Source organism: Plectrocnemia conspersa, unplaced genomic scaffold, assembly GCF_051122295.1.
Source record: "Plectrocnemia conspersa isolate PC_06_02 unplaced genomic scaffold, ASM5112229v1 ptg000005l, whole genome shotgun sequence".
Lineage (NCBI taxonomy): Eukaryota > Metazoa > Arthropoda > Insecta > Trichoptera > Polycentropodidae > Plectrocnemia > Plectrocnemia conspersa.
In genome coordinates, this window is record NW_028277169.1 from 18,965,838 (window position 1) to 18,982,027 (window position 16,190).

General features: G+C 30.3%; 1 protein-coding gene across 2 annotated transcripts in view; it reads right to left on the minus strand.

Moving 5' to 3' along the window:
• The window catches only part of LOC148235031 (uncharacterized), a 208,488-nt gene that overhangs the window by 130,236 nt on the left and 62,062 nt on the right, over positions 1 to 16,190 (minus strand). Inside the window, exon 1 of one of the 2 annotated variants that reach the window (XM_088185401.1) lies at positions 2,478 to 2,612. The exons of the other annotated variant lie outside the window; for it this stretch is intronic. The gene's annotated coding sequence lies outside the window, so the exon portion shown is untranslated. Of the gene's footprint in view, positions 1 to 2,477; positions 2,613 to 16,190 lie in introns of those variants that run through there. 2 annotated transcript variants of the gene reach the window in all.

The following is a 16,190-nucleotide window of genomic DNA, read 5'->3' on the forward strand; positions in this document are numbered from 1 at the left end:
GACACTTAGTTACATCGGAGACAGACTCTGATAATGCATGGAGGCAGATTATGAGAATACGAAATCACGACGACAATACCAGCACTCAACTTGAGACACAAGCGAAGACATTCTAAATTCTAAGAGCCGCATTCTGATACAAAACTATTCCGATATTCAGTAAATTGTAGCTCTTTAATAAATGTAGACTATTTGTCTGCATAATAACATTTATTTGGCATCAAAACTCGAAACAATTTAAAAAAATTCAGCTGAAATCCGCACATATACATATTGATCGTGCTATTTTATTTTTGTGGCATAATATGAGCTTATTAAAAAATATTAATTTTTGGTTTATTAATAAATAAATGCAAAACTCAGTTAACATAAAACGTATTTAAATTGCGACATTATAAATTGTATTGTTTTAAAAAAAAAACACGAAGTCTGAATAAATACAAATAGAATGACAGATTTCATGAAGGGTTCGTGACTTTTTAAAGTCAACGGTGTTAGATTGAAGGTTGAGAAATACAATATTTTTTTCACATCTGAAACGTTAATGACCTACATAACTATTAAATCGTTGCAATGATTATTATTTTTTTGTATGTCACTGTCACATTTATGATAATTTTTACTAACTAAATACTTAAATTTCCAAATTTGAAATGCATATATTTTAGAATCGAATCCAGAGAAACCAAGATTACCTTGAGACAGTGTCAAGTCACCCAGACGCAGAGATTAGCAAATATTCGCACAAGAACAATAATTAATTTGTTCGTAATTGTGTAAACATGTGCAATCAGTGTCTGAGCACACATTATTAAAAAAACACACATATTTTACTGACTTACTGACGTATATTATGCACTTTGAGTGCATTAGTGTTGAAAGACCTATCGGTGTTAATCGTACGGTATTGTTTTCGCAGACTCATTAACACAATAGCATATTAAAAAATGAAGCTACGTATAATCATTTAGTATGTAAAATGTATGTTAACAAGAATGCGGTGTTAGTAAGCATGTGGTTATTTTTAGTTCAAGTTGATCCGAAATATGCATCGCGAAATAATTGTTAAATTTAAAACGTCGACTTTATTCTAATAATAATAAAAAACAATATAAAACAAATATATTAATTATAGATCAATAGCCATTTTTTGATAAAATTGTGTTCAATTTCGAAAATCATAATTAAAAAGTATATTTCATATATTTAGAATGGCAATTTAATTCACAACCAGATATTTAAAAAAAAATTACCCCTTCTCTGAAGTCAAAAATTCACGTCAAAAGCACTAAAATCGTGCCTCTGCGACGGCACCGACACTATTTTATTGCTTTTGACGTGAATTTTTGCCTTCTGAGAAGGGATAATTGTTTTTGCGCTCTCCTATTGACCTAAATTCGGTTTGAATACACTTTGATCCTTTGATAAATCTCTCATATAATTTTTTTTGCGATTCGTGGCATAGGAAAAGCTGCTTTAAATTTAATATACATGATATTTAAATATATTTTTTATAGTAAAACACTTGACAAGAAGTGAGTTCCGGCACCTTTTTTGTTTAAAAAAAGCCCTGCATATATTATTCAATCGAAAAGAACAAAAAGTCCCGCACAATCCATAAAACAATGGTTGTATAATTGGGGATATTCTAGAATTAGGGAAAATTGGACGATGTTTCTGATCAATTCATACAGAAGCTGAATGTTTTTCTTGATACACGTTGATAAAAAAATATTTTCTATTACAAAATTTTCTGATTAGAGCGACATTTTGAGTCATGTAGAATTTTCATTATGGATTCTTTGAATACATATTTTATTAAAAAATAATTTAAGAATAAGTGGATTTGAAATACTTTAGCATTCAATTTATGGAAAATGTTATATGCAAAGCTGCACCCACTGTTCTAAAAAAAAAGCATGTTCAGTTTTAATTATATTTATATTAACTTATACTATTTTCATGATATGCACTGTTGTTGCACAAAAAAAAATATATTACAAAATTTGCGGATCAGAGCGATATTTTGAGTCATGGATTCTTTAAATCAATATTTTATTAAAAAATAATTTAAGAATAAGTGGATTCGAAATACTTTAGCATTCAATTTATGTTATGTAAAATGCATGTACTGTTTATAAAAAAAGCTTGTTCAATTTTAATTATATTTGCAGTTACTTATCTCTAAAAATTTTGGTTTGCAACTCTTGTCATGATATGCACTTAACATCGTCTAATATTGAATAGTCACTTGAGTGCCATTGACCGCAAAAAGCAACATACATCCCATTGATTGACACGTGAGCACTGAACTATTAAAAATACTGTTTTTATAAATTTACTGTTTCATTGTTTGTGCTTGTGTTACATTCAGAGGAATCATAGACTATGTTCGTAATATCTTTCTCAAGAGAGGACGTAACGTAATAATCAAATGCCACTTTTTCTAATTTAAAAAATATAATTTTAATACGCACAAATATCTTTTCGAAACGATGTCACCAATATGAACCAGAAAAAGAACTAATAAAATAAAAATCACACTGTATTATTGCATAAATGAGTTTATCGTAATCAACTCGTTAGTACGCGCCCGATGTTGGAACGCTACTGTCGCATGACAACTGACACAAATATAAATATGATTGTTGAATAACAAATCTTATCGCACATAGACAATGTCAGTTCGGCGAATGAGTGCGTTAGATTTATTTATAAAAATTGCTTAATAATGTTGATAATAAATAATATTAATTATTTATGTTTTGTCTGCACGTTAAGTGTTATCACAGTCAACAGCTTTTAACTAACGTACACTAATGTACATTCATAATGAATTAATGATAATGAACGAATCAACATATATATAGACATTACATGTACCATAACTAAAATTAAATATTAAACTATTAGCATATTAATATATATAAGTAACTATATAAAGTCTCAATTATGTAGCAGTGTTTACATTACTCAGTTCGCAATTTATTATTTTACTAGTATATAAAGATTTGCTTTATAAATACCATAAGATAGAAAAGTGTTATCTGACAATAATATATTATCTACCAGACTAAATTTCCTGTGCTCTTTTAAAATAACACAATTTAAAACAACATTGAATAATGATGAGAAGAAGTAGATAAAGAACTCGTTGACTACAAATTTATAAAAGAGCAAAATGTATTACATATAGCAAGAATGTTAAGCTACAATACTGCATAGTTAATGTAGTTTAACACTTGAGCTCTAAAGAAAAAAAAATATTATTATATGTTATGAATCTTTGGAAGAGTAAGATATGATTTATTTAATTATGTTTTAGCAAAAAAGTATAATAACACTATTCAAGGTTATGTCATAATTTCTAATAAAATATAGAATTGTCATATAAAAAAAAACGTTAAAGCTGGAGTTTGTTATTGAAACGTATATGATAAAAATATAAAAAGTAACATACCCATATATTTTTTTTTATATTTCACTCGAAATAACACAAAAATTATAAACTGTATATTGATTGTTTTTTTCATTAACTTCCTTTAACTTTAACATCGTAATCTAATTGTAACATTGATCATACTTTGTTGCTGTTCAAAATTTGTTCACAATGTATCTCTTATCATAATGACCTTGAAGGAGGATTAATTATCAAAATTACATTATCACTATCTATTGACCGATAGTGTAACGTCTACAATTGCCTAACCGTTTAGCTTTAGATGTTTAGAAGTCATCTATCTACCTGTGAGTTTCTGTTTTAGCAATAAAGATCAACTGTTTTTTATGTACATGTTCATTGCACCTTTATGTAATTTATAATTAAAAGTTACTCAATATTTAGTTAACTGCTTAAGTATAGAACTATGTTGCCTTTAAATGTAATTATAAGTTTACAGTTTTAAAAGCACCCGAAGTTTATATTGGCTAACAAAATCTCATCTATACTGTTTCTCAATGAATTAAAAATTATCAATTCATGTTGACATTTATTAACACTTAAGGCCATCGATATACTAATTTTGTATGTGTATACATATTACATATGAATGTAATTTACTATTGCATAAGTAAAGTTTATCAATAAATTAAAAGAATAACATATTTTTCAAGTTATCATCTTGACACGATGTAGCATTGCAAAACAATATTATTTATTTCAATTAAACTGATTTATGTGTCTACCAAAATGAGGCAATAATATAATTCTGGCAGATAGTAATTATATACCCTTCAAATATATAGAAAAAGATTGATTAAAATTACTAATTAAATAAAAAAATATCAAAACATGTTGAATAATCTATAATGCCTGCACTACACACTCTGGAAGTTGTCCGAACCAAAGTTACAACTGAAGTCGGCCTATGACTTCGAGTAAGCGACGTCCGGACGGCGGCCGTGAATGATGTCTGGACGGCGGCTTCCGTCACGTACAGCTGGCATACTTGGGCGCGATCGAAAAATGTACCAATTTTTAAATTAAAATTTTATTAAGTTTGTGTGGGCACTCACCAATACAATATCAGTGAAAACTTTTCGGTCGTAAATATTCAATTTACGCAAAATCTTTGTCAACTTTTGCAAAATGCCATAAGACATAAAAATGATACTTCAGAATTCGAACACCACATCTGTGACTATCCTAGAATTTGTCGCCATCGATTCTAAATAAGAATTCGTTATGGCGTGACATTTATATAAACCGATCTAGGAAAATACATAAGGATATTCGAAATGATTTTTTTTAACAAAATCAAGTAGCACTAATTATTTTTGAATTATTTAATTTTATATGAAAACAAATATAATAACGATTGCTGTTAGAAGAATATAATATAAAAAATATAATTAATCTTTTTTGGTGCCCTAAAATATTCAAAGATGTCAGTAAGAGTCTGTCGAAGTCCTCGAAAAACTTGATCACGTGACTACGATGCAGCGTTCGACATGCGTGTTGACCATAAGACGCTTACGCGCGTACTGAAATTTAGCCGAGCTACTCGTTTTATCTCAGTTTGCGAAAAACCATATCAATATCTCTCTTAACACGCGAGAGAGCGAAAGGGGAAGTATCTCACCGCTCGCGCTCGAAAGAGCAGCTCCGACATCGGTTCCTTTGACTTCGGTCCGCTTGCCGACAATGTTTGGAAGCGCTCGAAGCTGGCCAAGTCGACTGAATTACCCCCACTAGTAACCTCGGACAACTTCCGAGAGATTTTAGAGCGGGCAGAACCGACTCGACTGAAGTAGCCTCGAAGTAACTCACTTTATTCTCCGTCCTTTGCCAACCTTGGCCAACTTCCAGAGAGTGTAGTCTTGATTAATGTTAAGCGTAAAGATAAAAGGTTAGTAAAAATTGTAACTGATTTTTTAGTATGGTGTTTATCAGTGATTCAGACGTAATATACAAATGAAAAATGGCATTGCGAATTAGTTACAAAAGAACTTTAATTAATTAATAAATATTTAATTTTACTGCGAATCATACGTTGAAATATGACAGGAATTAGTCCAATGCGTTACAATGGTTTAAATACAATCAACAACTACTAAGTAAGTATTGAAACACCAAACTGAAATCAAGCCTGGAAATCAGTGACATCTATTTTATAAATCATGTCACTATGCATGATTTTTTTTTATATTTTTTGAATATCAGGAGATTAAAAAAAACTGTAACATGATTGAGAAGTACATAATAATCATCAGTTTACATCTCACAGACACAATTTGAAAACACTAGTCTATTAGGTATTAGTCATAAACTTATACCAGTGGTCTATCGTGCAGGTATGTAATTGTTACCGGAAGATTAGGTTAATTATGACATTGAAATCAATATTGTTTTAAAGCTCATTAAGAAGCATTGCAGCTTATTGTGATTATGTTAAAAATAAATAAAATTATTATGAATATTATACATATTTTATGGAATTTATATCGTTACTTTCATAAATTTATACTGCATTTCTATATGCAAACAAAAATAACAGATTCATAATAATTTGACAAGATAGTTAATAATTCAATTGCTGACTTGATATGCTGTGATAGCAATTTATGTGATTTTCGCAACGATTTGCGAAATGTTTCGCTTAAAACCTCCCATGAGAGTCGTTGTTTTTTTAAATGCATAAAGAAAGAGCGCAGATTTTGAAATGCCAACAGTCGTTTGGGTTTAGCAAATGCAGATTGAACAGCAGGCAAGCCAAGCTGCCATCGTATGTAGTATATAAGAATGCAAATGCCACCGTACGCTCTCCACGTCTATGCTTCTGCTCTTCGGAATTTAAATCATCCGAAAGACAAATACAAGATGCTGAACATATCTAGTGGTGAAATAACTGGATGCGACGCGAATTTATGCTCGGATGTTGTTTTAATTTGATATATAGTAATGGAACTTTGAACGAGGTAATGTAATTGTGATATATGTATACAGAGGTATGAAGACATGTATCATTATAGTTCGTCATATTTTATTTGATTTAGATGTTCTTATTTTAAATATGACGCTAGTATTTCGTCTTTTGTTTATTTATTGTAAATCTTTCGTTGTAACGAGACAAGAGTTAGTCTAATGCGTTACGACACAATCAATACATACAAGTAAGTAGTTAAATATCAGACTGAAATAAATCTGTAGATAAGTGACATTTTTTTTATTGATAATAAGCAACTAACACAGCTTATAATCAATGGATATCTGTATAAAATCTGAGACGATAAATCGGAATTATAAATATATAAATATCAGCTTTTCCGATCTTACAGACACGCAGATAGAAATTGAAAAACATTATGATTTATATATAATAGAATTCGAACTCAGGTTTATCAGGTGTTAGTCCCCGACTAGATCACAGATCTATCGTGATTTTGATTAAAAAAAATCATTAACAAAATATATCTTTTATGATTTAGTATGCTAGACAAGAAATGGCAATATTGAGGTTATACCTTAATAATTAAGTTAAAGTATATAAATATAAATACCTATGTATATATAATTTTATAAGAATTAAAATTATGCATATATTTTATATGATATTATGATAAAAGCATTTTATTTTTTATTAAAAGCTTTAAGATTAGAATATGTATATAATAAAAATATTTTTTTAGAAAACGTTTTATCTTTATCATTGTGAACGTGTACAAGCATGTAGAAATGAGTAAAATATTTCATTAATAAAGTTATATATACATATATAATAATACAGGAAATATAAAATCGAAGTACATAAAATAGTACTTATTAATATATTAAAAAAATGGTATACTAAATATATAATATTTTTAATAGTTGAACAATCTAGTCATTGTTTACAAACCAAAACAAATAACGTTAATTGCATTTCAGTTTTTTTTAAAACGTAATAAAAATTACATTTGAACACAATGCAATAACTGGTTAAAAGAATCAATTATATAGTTAAAAAGTGTATGACTCTTATTTGGCAAAATTGAATAAGTGTTGCCTACTGACTGTAATTTCTGAACACATTGTAATACGTGTTTAATTAATTTGAAACCAAGTTATGGTCTTCAAATTATGGATTTTTTCAAAAAATATTTATTCAATGCACCAGATCCTTGCGTGTTATTTATGGGAAACCATTTTTTCTAATCGTAACGAGGGCCTTTGTGTGATCTCACTATTGTCTGGTTTATCCTTATTGATGAATAGTCACTTTTGGTCACAGATTTTAGCGCGAGTTTGAAAAATAGGATCCTTACTTTACAATACGATAATATACCACTTTGAAAGTATTTTAAACCAGAATTTTTTAAGAGTTTTTGAGTTCAATTGCAATTGTAGTAAGCTTTTCCTTAGATTTATGGGTTCATTTTTGGTTAGATTTTTATCTTTGATTTAATTTATATAGTAAGAAAAGAATTGGAAGTCAATGATTTAGCGTCCAAATTATTAAGATTAAGATACTTTCTTGCGTTCTGTAAAACAATTAGCTGAGAAAGCTTGTAATATTTCAGTTGCGTCCATAATGGTGATTTCACGACTTTAAATGAAATGATGTATCTCAAAAATATCTACTAGATAAGACAACTTATATAAAATCCTTTCATTTAAAATATTCCTCCGATGCGCACATGATGTCCTTTATATAAAAAATATTCACATACATACATATACATCAATTTACTTTTATACGTTTAAATACACACAAAAAATGATTGTGGCGCACACATAAATATATGTGCATGATCCCACATAAATTGTTGCAGCTCCTCATAGCTATGATTATTAATAAATTAGATGGCTTGTGTAAGAATTAGGGATGCGATAGCGACTCTCTACAACCGGAAGTTAAAAATCACAGAAAAGTTGAATTTATTGTCATTCAGCTGAGTATTTAAAAAAAAATATGAAAAGGAAATACCAGCCCGCCTCGACAAAAGACCTATCAATAGAAGAGAGAAATTAGTGTTGAACAATTGCATAATAATTATTAAGATTAAGATCCCTCCCAAGGCGTTATTCACTCATAAGCACTTTATGGGTAAATCATGTGCAAAAAACAATAATTGCATCTACTCCTTCATTAACGACCATGAAAGCGCCACATTGCTGCTTCACTTTAAGGCGTAAACATATTTCGTTGGTGAGAGAAAAAAGCGATGCAAATGGCCCACCAACATCCTAATCTGTGATTCTTGTATTAAGAATATAAAATATGCAGCACTTCTTCATATCATGCATAGTAGACGGACAGATGAGTTTAAATAAGTACCGCAGACGAAGGAAGACGGTATTTGAGGCAAGACCAATCAATCCCATTTATTCCACTAGCACTCAGCCGACAGGATACAACCGACACGTCAGCGAAGTCTTTCTGACTTCCGAAAGAAATTTTTTTTAATCCTTTTCAACAACAAGGAGTTTTTTATTTCATATTCGAGGGCGCTACGAATTTAAGTAATGCCAATATTTTTAAAGTGACACGCGCTCCGCATAACAAAGTCGAGCAACCTCAACGCAGACTTGGTTGATATGCATACTCCGTTTTTTAAGCATAACATTTCGAAAGGTATGATGATCTGGAAAATGTAAGAACGTGTCACTTAACAATGCTTAAAAGTAGCCGGTGATCGATCGGTAAAAACTTTATATTCTGCTCCCGTTTCTTAGCAAAAAGTTTGCGGACTTACACTTGCTTGTCATATGATGCGTCATCTTAAAATATATACGAACTAAATATTACATTTTATCATTCAAGGCAATGACCAAGGAAGAAGAAAAACATTTTGGCTGAAGAACTTTTGGCATTGGTTTAGAAAGAGCAATACCTTTTTATCTACGATAGAAATCAACAAAAAATATATAATTTTAATTTAAATAAATTGTATTCGTTAAATAGTAACCGATATACATATGCTTGAGCACGAAACTAGCAGTTCTAAAAGTAATACTTTCAAATCCAATGAATTGATATAAAATACCATTTTTTTAGACAGATCCTTTATTCTTCGTATTGGATTTTGAGTGGTTGGTATCAGTCAAATGTTTCAACGTCTGGCTTTTAATACAATTCGACGATTCTCTGTATCTGAGCGAAGAACACTTTGCGCGGAGATTAAAAGTCATTTATAAAGTAAACGTAACACCGTTTTGAGAGGTTTTGTCTAGACGGCGGATTATGACGTCACGTGCCGTGTTTGCAGACACGCCGCGGCTATTTTTTCCACCAATAGCAATCAAAAGCTCAAGCCAGGAACGTGGAAGCGTCTCTGAATTATTCAATTAGGGTGATGCCCGAAAATCCCCGTTGATATTACTATAGCCGGAATATGGGTCGTTAGGCTGCGGAACCGTTTTATACTAAATCCGCTCTGTCGCGCTATGTGTTATTAAAATCTGAGCGCAGACGAGAAAAGGTCACCCTTGAAAGTGCTGACATTAAAAACAATCACTGCGCAAAATTTAATTGTGTAACTTAATACGGGGTTATGGTTAGTAATTATGGCTTGAAAGAATTCGGACTGGGTGAAGCTTAAAATTAAAGCGATAAAATAGTTAATTGATTTTATAAAATCACAGTTTAAATATATATTTTTAACCTGGTATTAAAACTCACTTTTATATGTATAAGTATTGGAAAATGAAAGGTGAATATTTATATGATAATCTAATTGCCACGTATTTAAAAAAAATAAATCAATTAAATCAATAATTAACAATAATATTAATTTACTACTTTGCTCTCTGCGATATACTATCATTACAAAATTTAAATAGAAAATAAAATAATAATAAAAGTTAAAGCATCATTCATTTATATTATGCATATAGATGGAGCAAAAAGCTTGCAAACATGTGGGAACTATTATAACAATTAATAAAAATAATTTACGAAGTACATCATGTAATAATTAACAAACGGCCATTAGCTGTTTTTGAGATAGCTCTCGCATTATATACCACTTTACAAAACTTCGACCTTTAAACTCCAGACAGGAATTCGATGTTCGACCACGAACGGTCTTTTTTATTTGTTGAAACGTCGAACTTTTCGATTTTGATTCGTTGAAGAAATATGACGAGTGGCGTCCCATTGATTAATGAAAGGAGAAACTGCAAGTCAAGTTTTAACCGTGATGAAGGTCACCAGAAATAACTAATAAAAGAGTGCAGATATATCACGGGGGACTCAGCGGGGTGTGGCGAGTAATTGGCAGGTGGCGCCGACGGCGAAAAAGTTTGAGAACGATAGGACCAGTCTAGACCGTCAACAAACACGGTAATTATTATTATTTGCGGCCACCAACTTTCCTTAGACTTATTGTGACGGTAAGGCACTGATATTGTGGTTTAGTCAAAGGTTGAAAATTTAAGATTTTATAGAAAATTTGTTACTAGTTAACATCTAAAATATATATAAAACTATATCGTTGGAATACATTTATTATAATACAGAACATGGCGATGAAACCGCAAATTCTGCATAAGCAAGATAAAAATAAAAACGAAAATCTTATACACAGCATAATATAAAGAGGATGATCTGCCGTATTATTATTTTTATAAATAAAACCTTATAATAAAATAAGAAGCATACAAATTTAATACTTATTTAAAAAAATGTAATGATCTAACATAACTTATAGATTAGTAAATACTAATCTATAAGTTATTTTATTTGCTTGTTTTAAGTACTATTTTGTTATGCAGCATTAGTTTCAGAAATTAAATAAGTAAATCATAATGAGTTTCCTAACATCATAACATATACACCTAATGCTCCAACTAAAACGAGAAAACCCCGTAAATCAGTGCAAAATTACAATTTTTTAAAATCATATCTACATGTCCAAAATCATTGAAAAAAATATGTTAAAATTTCAATTTTTATGTCTAAGTAATAGGAGGTATATATGGTAAGATATTCAATTTATAATATGATACAAATTTTTTATGATCTTAAAAAGTGGGCTTTCAAAGACAAAAAAGTGACACGATACATAATTCAATGACCTAAAATTAATAATATTTAAAGAAATATAAAAAGTGTCAGTTAAATAAAAAATAATCAGTATCATATATCTAAAAAAAATGTAACGTAACATATGGTTTTTATAATTGATATTTAGCTAAATTGCATACCTATTTTCAAACGAAATTTTTTCAATACGTTTATTAAAATAATATAAATGATTTTACAAACATATTAATTAAATATATATATATATACTACATATGTATCTGGTTTATGTCTTTGTTTTTAATTTGATTCGATATTTCGTCGATGAAGTGAATACCTTCCATTACGAAATATAATGAGCACCCCCAGATTATTTGATACATTTTCGATGTATCTTTTGCTACCTTGAACTTTCCTTTATGTTTCATGTATCTTTTGCCACAATTACTTTACTCTCATCAAAAAGCATCATTTTCCTTAAATTTAAATTAGTAGTGTTAGACGGATTTCTATAGTAAATGACGGTTTTATGCCAAATATGCCATTACATACACTTTCTTTCCTAAGCCACATAAAAATGTTTATACATTTATTTATTTGTAAATGTTTCGAAAATACTCATTAGTTTTCTCCTATAACGTAAGCACATTTATAGTATCACTCGATATTATTATAGGGGTAGTTATTCTTCCCCTTATTGCAACCATTTCAACTGTAATATATATTTTTTAAATTGTGGATGATTTGGCACAAAAACAATATAGACATAACAATTAAACCTAATCAAGAACTGGAAATGTATCTTAGATTCTAGACTTTGCTGCTACTGTATGTACATATGTGCTATGAGAAACTTTTTTGACTGGACCTTAAAATATTTTTTTTAAAGTAAAAAATTATAAAATACAATAGAAAGCATTCTCATCTTTGAATACGTCCGCATTTGAAATAACTTATAATTTTGAAATGAGTATCCAAATTGAGTACTGTTTTGATTTATAATAATTTTCTTTATATTTATCATAGGCATGTTCATCAGACCCCCAATAACACGGTAAAGTGCGTGTAATTGGGGGGCTATAACATTTTTCAATGCGTACGTACGAATCAAGTGTGTGGTGAGATAATCAGAATCCGGCCTTACATAATGTAACGGGCACCAAAATAGAGCGTCCTCGATATACCGCAATATACCGTGTTATTGGGGGTCTACTGTACATATATGATATTAATTTTACACGCCACAAATATTCTAGTATTTTTAGTATTTAAAAAGATTATTTTTCTTAAAGTTTTATCATATGTCTAAGTTTACTATCTACTAACATAGTAAGCTTATTAGGTAATAAATAGTAGAATGTTTTTATATAAAAAATATTTATGAATTTTATTTAACAATTTACGATGCAGATCTATTAGTTCTTCAGTGGTCAACTTTTGGATATGTTCCTTCACCAACTCTTGAATATCCTCCTCATTCATATCCAGTCTCATTCTCTTCCCTAAGGACGAAATTTCATTGAAAATTGGCGGATCCCGTTCATGAGCAAATCCGTCAATGCAATTAGGCCGCAGTTTTCTCAAAGTATAATTGAGGATTCTCTTGATAACCCCATCCCACGCTTTATCGATGATCTTGATCACTCATGATATGGAAATATGTATTATTAGTAAATAATAATATTTTCTGGATTTTGTATTCTTATTTCTCGAATATGACTTGTTCGTATTATATTTATAGATATTTTGGCTCTTAAAGTATTAAGATATTGTCAGTTAAATTTATCCTTATATCTGGATTATAATGTAGCTGGGAAAAGCGACGCTCTATTGTATCGTCGTGTAAATCTTGCTTCTGATTAAAGAGATGTACGATTTTCAACTCAGCACTCACTCTCTCGCGAATGTGCATTGTTTCTTACACAATAGCCGTCTAAATTTATACGTCCTTGATCACAAAGGTTGGCTCGTGCACATTCAATAAAACAATAAATCCCAAACAATACTGTTTTTTTCACACACACCTTTGAGGCGCCGTTTCCGCGCGGGGTTCGTCCACCGAAACTTTGGTGATTTATAGCGCTATGATGGCCGACGAATTTGTCGGTGTTGCAAAAATGTGAGACGAGGCCACAGTCGCTGCTTTTTATCTCGATTGCTATATACAAGAGCAATTGTCGGCGCATATACGTGCATATGTGTGTTCAAAAGTACTGATCGTCCGGTACATTTTTCTTGCCACCGTCGGGGAATAGAGCCACGATGCTGCAGGGTGTACAGGTTTTGTGCACCTCGACGCAAGCCTTGGCCGTCTAGACGTACAGGGTTCTTCAACTACGATCAGATATATCTTATATGTGAAGGTATTCCTAAATACATTTAAGAATAACTCTTATATAATAAAATGAATGACACTATTGTGCTGCGACTAATCACAGAGGTACTTTACATTTCAAGATATTTTTTGTGTGAAATGATAAAATATCATAATGAGTAACATAGCAAGAGATCGGTTTATTTAGCTAAAGATGTAATGTTTTGATTATAAAAAAATATACTGTAGGGTTCAACGTTCCGCACAATCAAGAAAATTATTATAGAATAATAACTAAAATTCTAATAACATATTTATGTTTTTCTTTTGTATTGTATATGATAATCTAATACTTTCTCATTGTCATCATCATTTATATGGTAAATAAAATAAATGCGTAAATAAAATTTATTAAAAATACAGGGATGTATTTAAAATCCATTTTATTAAACAAATTTTGCGAATACCTAAGACTAGTATTGTTTAAAAACAACGGAAATTGAGCAATAAAAATGGGTAATATGAATTAAAATTCCCGCCTGTTCCATTGTCACTAACTTTCTGTATTTCACCAAAACGGTGACAAAATCTCTGTTGCGGGAATTCAAGTAGACGTCGTATATACAGATTTTGAAAAGGCATTCGACAAGGTTTGTCATGGATTATTATTAAAAAATTGTCGAACCTCGGTTGCTCGGATGATTTAACTCGGTAATTCTTGAGTTACTAGAGCGATCGTAGACAGTTTGTAATCTCCTTTGGAATCCTTCTCTCTTCAGAGTGATTTATACTATGGTGATGGGCTTCCGTTAATCATCTGTCCTTTAGTGTCTATTTTCTTGATCACGTTCGCCATTAGTTGATTCCTATGATCTCGGTGGGAACATTTCGGCTAAAACAATTTCCACTTAATATCTCGGAATCACTTTTGAAAGCAAGTGGAGGTTCCCTCTACACATACACGATGTCTGTGATAAATCTTTGGCTTTGTTATGAGGAACGCCTTTCACTTTGACGATCCGTCAGTTATTCACGTGCTCTATGACACCTTTATGGGATCTATAATTTGGAATCCCCGAATAACCATATACTCCGTTTATAGATATATATAGATTCAAAACAGGTTTTTAAGATACATTTATAAAAATATATTTGGTTATTATCCGTTTTTATATCGCAGCGTTCCGATTATTGAATCATTAGGTTATTACGCAAAATTTGCAAGCACGTATTAACATTCAACATTTTATTACAGCATAAAATTAGCAATAAAGCACTAACTTTGACTTTGAATGAATCGACATACATACATATGTATTACAGATTAGTCGACTAAACATTTTAAACATTAAAAGGGATAATGATATATTTATAATAATTAATATATCGAAACAATCATTGCAGAGGTATTCAAATGCTTTGGTTTTGCTAATCAATAAACATGCTGAAGCATGCGAGTGGTATTTGAATACTTTTTTTTATTATCAATAAACACTTAATACCGGTAATACCGGTATTGACTATTTTTCTCTCTTGGTAATACCGGTATTAAATATTCCGGTATTATTGAAATCGAAATGTGCAATTGAAACAGGTGTTGAAACAGCTGTGAATGAGAAGGATTTCTGGTCTTGGAGGAACTGTGACACATAGAAAACTATGAATGTTTACTGTGAAGAAAAATGGATTAGTATTTAAGAATTCGTTTAAAAGCAAATTTGAGACAAGGTATAAAATATACTTTTTACCAAGCATTACTGCTCTTGTTAAAAGGTAATTTTCTACAAGAACAATGAGATATAACTAAAATGGTTAAATAAACAGTCAAAGGTATGTTGGTGTGTAAAATCAATACATATATATCGTGTTTTGATATTGTTAAAAATATAGAAATGACAAGTCGTTCCTTATTTTCTTATAACAGCAATATCTATACAATTTTTATTTCTTGATATCATATAATATTCCGGTTTAGAAAATAAATAGTGACTCATGTTGTCATCTTAAGTCGCTACAAACAGAAAGTCGAAATCTGTATTAAGAAATAGCAGTATTTAGATTATAAATTAAGAAAGTAAAAATCAAATGGTGGCAGATACTGTAAAAGAAAATGAAAATATTCACACCTTCCGGGTTCCAGGATACTAGAGAAGAAAATAATAATTCTCATAAATAATATGAATGAACACGAAATAATTGTGTGTTTTCAATACAATACATAAGAATGTAAATTTAAATATCTAATTTGATTGAGCTTCTCTGAATCCAGTACCAATAGAGAAATTCAAATGCATTTCGTATTGCGAAAGACTCGCTCGGAGGCATAGTATTATATTCGTACTCGAAATGATCTATGGATCACTATACTAATACCCTGTTGCTATCGCAAGCCTTTATTACAACCACTCCCTGGTTTGAATCGAGCAAAAAAT